The following is a 9,153-nucleotide window of genomic DNA, read 5'->3' on the forward strand; positions in this document are numbered from 1 at the left end:
CCGGAAGTTGCAAGTCTTGTTTACTGCAGCCACTTCGCCCAATAAGTCATGTGTTTCATTTCTTATTAAGTACTGCCAGCCTTGATGCTTTTAATAAAACCCCTGTCTCAGCTAATAGTGATAGCTAACCTTCCTTTGAAAGAATGATACTTGGTTCCTGTGATCAGAAGGATCCACCCAGGATAGGTGACATGCAATAGCAGTTTAAAAATACAGCACCAATCATTCCTGTGTTTACAGAAGGTATTACTAAAACCTAATGAACAGTTCAAATGCAGATGCTATATAGATATGTATCACTATTCATATAAATGTTTGGCAAGCCCTGAGGGGCTTACACTCTAAAACAGGGGTGAGCAACTGAATCAGGGCAGTAGACCGGATCCTTAATTCCCACCCTGTGTCAACTTTAACAGGTATGGAGGGCTGATAGGCAGTTACAACCGGCCCCTTTGAAGTCCATTTGCAGGTGGTTTGGGTTCACATCACACTTGCGGATCAACATTTTCTCTCTGCAGACAGAGATAAGGTAAAGGTAGGGTAAAGGATCCCTGGACGGTTAAGTCCAGTCAAAGGCAACTATGGGGTTGTGGCGCTCATCTCGCTTTCAGACCGAGGGAGCCGGCGTTTGTCCACAGACATTTTTCCAGGTCATGTGGCCAGCATGGCTAAACCGCTACTGGTGCACTGAGGACCGTGACGAGTGCCAGAGCACAGGGAAACACCATTTACCTTCCTGCCGCAGTGGTACCTATTTATCGACTTGCACTGGCGTGCTTTCGAACTGCTAGGTTTGCAGAATCTGGGACAGAGCAATGGGAGCTCACCTCGTTGTGGGGATTCGAACGGCCGACCTTCCGATCAGCAAGCCCAAGAAGCTCAGTGGTTTACAGCACTACCCGCGTCCCTATAGACAGTGGTAAAAAGTTGTACCTTTAACCCTAATGGATTGCTGCTGTGGGTCACTCTGCCAAGAAGGAAGCATAATGGCATAATGTCATGACAATGGATCTTGCAGCTGCCTCATAAACTGTTCCAGGATCTCAAAATGGCTCCACTGGGTGGGATGATGGTACTGTGAAAAGAAAATGCAATGGATAAAGGAGGAATAAATGAAAACTTTTCTGAGAGTGCAATTCTAGGAGGGTGAAGGGCTGTGTACTAGATCTATCTACTAAGTCCTTCAGGCTTGCAACAGCCAAGGTAGGATGTATGGGGGTTGTATCCTCACCATATATTTAAAGCACTCTTATACCACTCTAGCAGCCATAGAGAATCCTGGGAACTGGGCTACAATTCCCAGAACCCTTAACAAACTAATCTTTCCAGGATTACCCACAACAGTTAAAGTGGTTTATAATAGTGGTTTAAATGCATGGTGTGGATGCCACCTCTCTCTCTTTCTCGCTTTGTGGACTTTTTTTTATTTTTCAGCTCCTCCTGAATAGTCGCATAATCTCAACAACCAAAAATTGTTTTTGAGTTACCTTTAAGGAAAATCGCCAAAAAATCAATATGTCTGGATTTTTTTGACATTGGGAATTCTGCCTGGACGTAGTTTCCGATGGACAAATCCAAGATATATCTGGGAAGACCTGGACATATGGCAGCCCTAGAGAATGCCCAGTTGTGGGATATTGAACCCAGTAGCTCCAAGGCCATCACCTTCTTGCCCCACTACTCACACCCACATAATTTCTAATTTTCAACCCTAGCACTGGCTATCACTGGTGGAAGAACCACCAGTGGTAGTTTTACACCCATAGAACTATTCAAGAACCTAGCAGAGGTGTCTGTGGTAGATGTCCTCCTTCACTGGCAAAGCTCCTTATCTGTGGAGAGGCATCTTCACTCCTCCTTAATGACTTACAGTCACTGTCACCGGTTCTGGGATTTTGGATTGCAGTGTTTATTTACTTGCAGGTTTTACTGGGTCTTCCACTACATGCTATTTTCGAAGAGGTTTCCCACATCTTCCTCTGTGAAACATTTTTTTTCTGCCTCTGCAGGGAGATGATTGGGTAAGAGCGGCTTATGTTTTAACTCTTTCTGTTGTCTGTGACTAATTAAATCAGGAGAAAAGTGTTCAGACTTGATGAATGCGATTATTAAGGTATTAAGGTCTTGCTTTCTACTACACAAGACCTTTGAGATCCATGGTATGGGTGGTGCTTGCTTAGAGCAAGAGCAGTATTCAGTTCTGAAACTCCCTTACATAACAAGTTCCTTCCCTGAGTTCCTTTAAACTTTGGTTTTGCCCTCATGCGGAATTCTGCTATTTCAGTTTGCTATTTCAATCTACTTTCTACAGTCTGCTTTGTGAAATCCCAGGAACCTGCTTACAGCGTTGCTGAACATGAACTTGAAATTGGCTTATCTTCTTCTAGCTCTATGCACAGCCATCATATTCATCTTGGTCTGGGCTTTCCAAAACAGAGGAGGGAAGCCCATGCTTTGTGACAGCCATCTTCAGGAGATGGGACTGGAGGAACGCGGCCATGGAATCTACAGCCAGGTATTTGCTGATTTAACTCCAGAAGAGATCATGGAAGTGAAGATCTACCTGCAGTACAACCTGGGGGTGCCATTGGTAGAACCTCCTCAAGCCAAGCCATCGGACAACTGCATTTTTTCTATCACCCTTCAGCTTCCTCCCAAAGCTGAAGTGCTGCAATTCCTGGACCACCAAGGGAGCAGGCCTGCACGGCAAGCTCTGGCTGTACTCCATTTTGGAAACCAGCAGGACCCAAATGTCACAGAGTTTGTGGTAGGTCCTCTTCCAAAACCAATGTACCACCAAGATGTCACAGTGCAGAAGTATGGAGGGAAGTTGCCTTACTCCAGAAGGTTTTTTCTGGAGAATGAGCTGAGAGAGATCCATACTTTCTTGAAGAATAGGGAATACCCCAAGGCTCCAGGCTTTATGCAGAAAGTGATTTATTACAATGGAAGCAATTTCGGATACTCCTACGGAATACCACCTGGACTAAAATCAGGAGACCGGAAAATCTGGGTTGCTCATTTCCAGAATGTCCCTGGTAGTTATCTGCATCCAGTAGGATTTGAAGTCCATGTGGATATTTGCAGCCTAGATGTTTCTCATTGGAAGGTGCTAAAAGTCTTCTATAATGGACAGTACTTTGAGGACATGGAAGATATTGAGAGACAGTTCATTACGGGACATGTTAAAGTAGCCAAGGTCAAAAAGGCTCCTTCTGACGGAGGATATTCCTCATTGAAGCAGAGGGTTCCACACCAGAGACTGGGCCCCTTGCACTATGAACCTCGTGGCCCCCGCTACCGCATCTGGAATAACCAAGTTTTCTTCATGTCCTGGAGTTTTGCCTTTGGCATAGATGCTAACAGGGGGCCACAGGTCTTTGACGTAAGGTTTAAGGGTGAGAGGATAGTCTATGAGTTAAGCTTGCAAGATGCATCTGCCATCTATGGCTCCAACAATCCAGCACCCATGCAAACCAGATACATGGATGTTAGCTTTGGCATTGGTGCACGTGTCTCTACACTCACCCAAGGTGTGGATTGTCCTTACCTGGCTACCTATTTGGACAGGAACTTTTTTCTTGATTCCTCATTGCCTGTCACTCGCAAGGGCTCTATCTGCATCTTTGAGCAGAATGCTGAGGTCCCTGTGCGACGACATTATGACCGCTCAGAAGGTGTATTTTATGGAGGGTTGGTTGATTCCGTTCTGGTCTTTAGGTCCGTAACTGCAGTAAATAATTATGATTACGTTTGGGATTTTATTTTTCACCAAAATGGAGCTATCGGTGTCAGGGTCCATGCAAGTGGGTACATTCAATCTGCTTTTTACTTCGGCGATGCCTTGGAATTTGGTAACAGGGTACAAGAGTGGACCCAGGGAGCGATTCACACTCACAACATTAATTTCAAGGTGGATATGGACATTGGTGGTAAGTGGATGTCTCTTCTGTGAATTTTCTGTGCTCGCTTGCTAAGAGCTTATCGCTGCTTTTTACACAGGTTCTGGTGTTATTTTGCACCCCTGTTTCTGCCCAGGGACCCCTGTTTCTGTGATTATTTCATTAGATTTCATGGAGCCTTTTGTTAAATTCGCCTTTAAGTATTTGACAAAAGGCTGCCTTTTATTTTAGCTTTATGAGAGCTAGAAGTGGCATGATTCTGTATCTGTAGCTCTTACATGTTCTCCTTGTTACAGTTTTCATGAATGGCTTCTTCATTTCCATGCCTCTCTGTCTATGAAAAGCACCAGAAAACACACATAAACAATCACTCAAGGCTCAGTGATGGACAGTTTGTAAAAAATGTGAGATGTTCCTCCTCTCCAACACCTGAAAATCACTACCACAGACATAGAGTTTGGGCTGTCCTGTGGCTAAGACCAGCTTGCAGCTTGCACCCTAATGTTGCAGAAACCTGCCAGCTTTCGCTGTGCAACCCCACATCCCACAAAAGTTCCTGACGTTTCTCTTGGCATCCATACTGGAACTCATCATTAATATTTTTCCAGGTAACCAAGTAGCATAAGGGAGCTGAACGTATAGATTATGTATGTATACTAGGGACAATATAGCTGATTGTCTTTTGTGCATGTAAACTCATTGGGCTCCTCTTTGGGCTGCTCCAGATGACCTGTTTATTGAACACTCATCCTAATTTACCTGCATAAAGCTTAGCTGGAGGTTAGATTATAGCTAGTCTTCATTGAGCATTATTTTCATTTGTTTGCTGGGCAGATATACAGCAACAAAAGTCCATCCTGACTTAACAACAACAACAACAACAATTTATTATTTATACCCCGCCCATCTGGCTGGGTTTCCCCACCCACTCTAGGCGGCTTCCAACAGGATATTAAAAACACAGTAAAAGATAAAACATTAAAAACTTCCCTAAACAGGGCTGCCTTCAGATGTCTTCTAAAAGTCAAATAGTTGTTTATTTCTTTGACGTCTGGTGGGAGGGCATTCCACAGGTGGGCACTACTACCGAGAAGGCCCTCTGCCTGGTTCCTTGTAACTTCGCTTCTCGCAGTGAGGGAAGCGCCAGAAGAGAAGCACTGGTCCTCAGTGTCCCGGCTGAATGATGGGGGTGGAGACGCTCCTTCTTTTTTATATATATATAAATTTTTTATTAGTTTTACAAAAATTTTTGACACAATACAAACATATAAAAGGACATACAAACACGTATAATTTTCATGACCTTTTTTTCATAAACCTTGTTTCTCGGACTCCCCCATACCCCCCCTTTCTGCATCCCAATGTCCAAAGTTTTTCAGCAACTTTTAAATAGTTCTATCAAAAATATGTCTTCCTAATCTTTCCTTGAATCTAATCTTATATCGCTGCAACCCTTTCATTCTCAAAGCCTCGACATTTTAAGATTCATCAAGTTTATAATAGTCCTTAAGATAAATTTTAAATTTCTTCCAATCTTCTTCCGCTGTCTCCTTCCCCTGATCACGGATTCTGCCAGTCATCTCAGCCAGTGTCATGTAGTCCATCACTTTCATCTGCCATTCTTCCAGAGTGGGTAGGTCTTGTGTCTTCCAATACTTTGCGATGAGAACTCTTGCTGCTGTTGTAGCGTACATAAAAAAGTTTCTGTCTCTCTTTAGCACCAATTGGCCGACAATGCCCAAGAGGAAGGCCTCTGGTTTCTTAGGGAAGGTACATTTAAGTACCTTTTTCATTTCGTTATAAATCATTTCCCAGAAGGCCTTAATCTTTGGGCACGTCCACCAAAGGTGATAAAAAGTACCTTCAGATTCTTTACATTTCCAACACTTATTGTCAGGCAAATGATAAATCTTTGCTAGCTTGACTGGGGTCATGTACCACCTGTAAATCATTTTCATAATATTTTCCTTTAAGGCATTACATGCCATAAATTTTATCCCGGCTGAATGATGGGGGTGGAGACGCTCCTTCAGGTATACTGGGCCGAGGCCATTTAGGGCTTCCAAGTTCAGCACCAACCCTTTGAATTGTACCCGGAAACATACTGGGAGCCAATGTAGGTCTTTCAGGACCTGTGTTATGTGGTCTCAGTGGCCACTCCCAGTCACCAGTCTTAGCTGCAGCATTTTGGATTAATTGCAGTTTCCGGGTCACCTTCAAAGGTAGCCCCATGTAGAGCACATTGCAGCAGTGGCGAAGCTGCATGCTCCACTACTGGGGGTGGAGAGCAGGCAGGGGCGTGGCTGGCACCCCCCGGCGGGGCATGCCACACATACCAGGGCGTGGTATGCCGCTGGCAGGTGCATGGCGTGCCGTCCGCAGGGGCGTGCCGCACGTTCTGGGGTTTGACTCCCTGCCTGTGGGGGCGTGGCAACCGGCGTGCATGGGAGGTCCGTTGAGCATGTCAGGGGGGGGCGCTGCAATGGCTCCCTACCGGAATAGTGGTGCCTGGGGCGGTCTGCTCCCTCCACACTCCCATTCCTCTACCGGTGCATTGCAGCAGTCTAAGTGGGAGATAACCAGAGCATGCACCACTCTGGTGAGACAGTCCATGGGCAAGTAGGGTCTCAGCCTGTGTACCAGATGGAGCTGCTAAACAGCTGCCCTGGACACAGAATTGACCTGCCCTCCATGGACATCTGTGAGTCCAAAATGACTCCCAGGCTGCGCACCTGGTCCTTCAGGGGCACAGTTACCCTATTCAGGATCAGGGAGTCCTCCACACCAGCCCGCCCCCTGTTCCCCAAGAACAGTACTTCTGTCTTTTCAGGATTCAACCCTACCTGTGGGTTCCTTGTGCAACTTCCCATTACCCATTCATTCATCCCACACAATCCAATGCATTTCCTAACTACAAAATCTCATCTAAAAAAAATTAAAAATCGAGTGGGTTTGTTGCACCAGCTATCTTTGATCCACTTTAATTGCACAAACCTGAAGTTCCAGTATGTGTTTGAATCTTTCATCCTGGCAGTCTGGAGGCACCCTTTGAGGAACACTGAATCAAGGCATCATATGTTAAAATTAAATCCATGTGTGTTGCATCTTTAGCAGGTTTCAGGGGCAAGCAAACCTGATTTTTAGGCGGTACTGCAGCACTCCCAATGCTGTTTTGTTCCCATGAAAATCACCCCTGCTCAGAAATTCACTGGGGGGTGGGGTGGGGAAGATCCCATTGGTGCCACGGATTTCCATCCCACATGGGTAATTTCATGCAGGATAGGATGTCAGCTTAGCAGAATTAAACATACTGGTAGCTTACCTGTGGGCTGCAGTCCTAATACTAACTGGGCCCTCCCACTTGGTATTAGTTCATTTTAAAAAAAGAAACCCTGTACATAATGCTGTGTATTATGAATTTTGCGCCATGTGTAGTTAGGCTGTAAATGGCAATGGCTAAGAAAGAGAAAAATCCACCTTTGCAGTTCTCCTTGGTTGTCAGGTCAGCGTGGTGTAGTGGTTAAGAGCGGTGGACTCGTAATCTGGTGAACCAGGTTTGCTTCCCCACTCCTCCACATGCAGCCGCTGGGCTAGTCACACTTCTCTGAAGTCTCTCAGCCTCACTCACCTCAAAGAGTGTTTGTTGTGGGGGAGGAAGGGAAAGGAGAATGTTAGCCGCTTTGAGACTCCTTTGGGTAGTGATAAAGCGGGATATCAAATCCAAACTCCTCCTCCTCTTCTTCTCCTTTAGCACCCTTTCTCTAGCATCCAAAGTTTCCCATTTCACCCTCTCTGCTGCAGTGCCAGACATCTCCTCCAAAAAGCTTCTGCTGGAGGAGTGGGAACCCACAATTCCTTTTAATTGTGTAGCGAACAGTTACCTTTGCATTAGTTAATTGATTTATTAAGTGATTCAGTCAAGGCCAGTGTTGTGCAGGTTTACTCACAAATGCAGATTTCTTGCTGACTTGCATTATGGGTCACCTGATGCATGCCTGCCATCTCCTGCCACACTCTCTACGATCTCCCAATCTTATGTTCCCCGCCATGCAAAGCCGTTTCTACACGACTTTCCAGAAGCTGTGAATGTACCAAGGGCACAGTTCAAAGATAGCTATCGAATGCAATGAAATGTGAGCATGAAAGCGCTGTCTCCATTGAAACGAGAACTAAGGATGATCTGATCGCCATAGGAATAACTGAATGTAAGCAGCTTTTCTGTGAATTGCCCTCTAAGCTGTGCTATAGTGCTTGTCACTTAAAGCATCTACAAATTCTCTCATGTACTGAAAAGCATGGGAATTGTAATGTTGCATATGCACCATACATTTAAAGCATACCGGTGCTGGGAATTGAAGTAGTGGTGGGTAAACTACAGTTCCCAGGATTCTTTGGGAGATACATGCTTTAAATGTACAGTGTGTATGCAGCCTAAGTTAAGCCAACTTATACTTTACTCTTTTTGTCTCAGTCTTCCTCTGCCCCCTGGAGGTAATGCTACACTAAGAGTCAGAAGGAGGAAGTCAGTGTCATGCTATTTTGAATATTCAGTCAGTGCAAGCTTTTCAGGTTGCCACACAGAACAACCCCTCTTCTCCTTCCCCATTGTGCTGCTCTGGGGGGTCCCCCGTTGTCACTTTTGCAGGATGGTGGTAGGAGATGGGAGAGGAAAGCCCTATTGTGCAAATGCAAGTCCTTACATAGGGCTTCCACTGACCAAGGCTGGCCCTAAGATGTGGCAGAGTGAGACGGCTGCTTCAGGCAGTAGATGCTGAGAGGCAGGGAAAGAGTTGTGAGTGACATTTGGTCTGCCCTATACCCTCTATAAGGGACGCGGGTGGCTCTGTGGGTTAAATCAGAAGGTCGGCAGTTTGAATCACCGCAACGGGGTGAGCTCCCGTTGCTCGGTCCCTGCTCCTGCCAACCTAGCAGTTCGAAAGCATGTCAAGTGTAAGTAGATAAATAGGTACCACTCTGGCGGGAAAGTAAACGGTGTTTCCGTGCGCTGCTCTGGTTCACCAGAAGTGGCTTAGTCATGCCGGTCACATGACCCGGAAGCTGTACGTCGGCTCCCTTGGCCAATAAAGCGAGATGAGCGCCACAACCCCAGAGCCGGTCACGACTGTACCTAATGGCCAGGGGTCCCTTTACCTTTACCTATACCCCCTATCCATTCTTAAGGAAATCAGCCCTGAGTGCTCACTGGAAGGACAGATCCTGAAGCTGAGGCTCCAATACTTTGGCCACCTCA

At 45.8% G+C, this 9,153-nt stretch overlaps 1 pseudogene across 1 annotated transcript; it reads left to right on the forward strand.

The window, feature by feature from the left end:
* Positions 1 to 2,293: 2,293 nt before the first annotated feature.
* On the forward strand, positions 2,294 to 3,955 carry LOC308586113 (amine oxidase [copper-containing] 3 pseudogene; annotated as a pseudogene). Its single transcript has one exon. The product of its transcript is annotated as an amine oxidase [copper-containing] 3 pseudogene (transcript).
* The last annotated feature ends 5,198 nt before the right edge of the window (positions 3,956 to 9,153 follow it).

Source organism: Podarcis bocagei (assembly GCF_964188305.1).
Source record: "Podarcis bocagei genome assembly, chromosome: 4".
Lineage (NCBI taxonomy): Eukaryota > Metazoa > Chordata > Lepidosauria > Squamata > Lacertidae > Podarcis > Podarcis bocagei.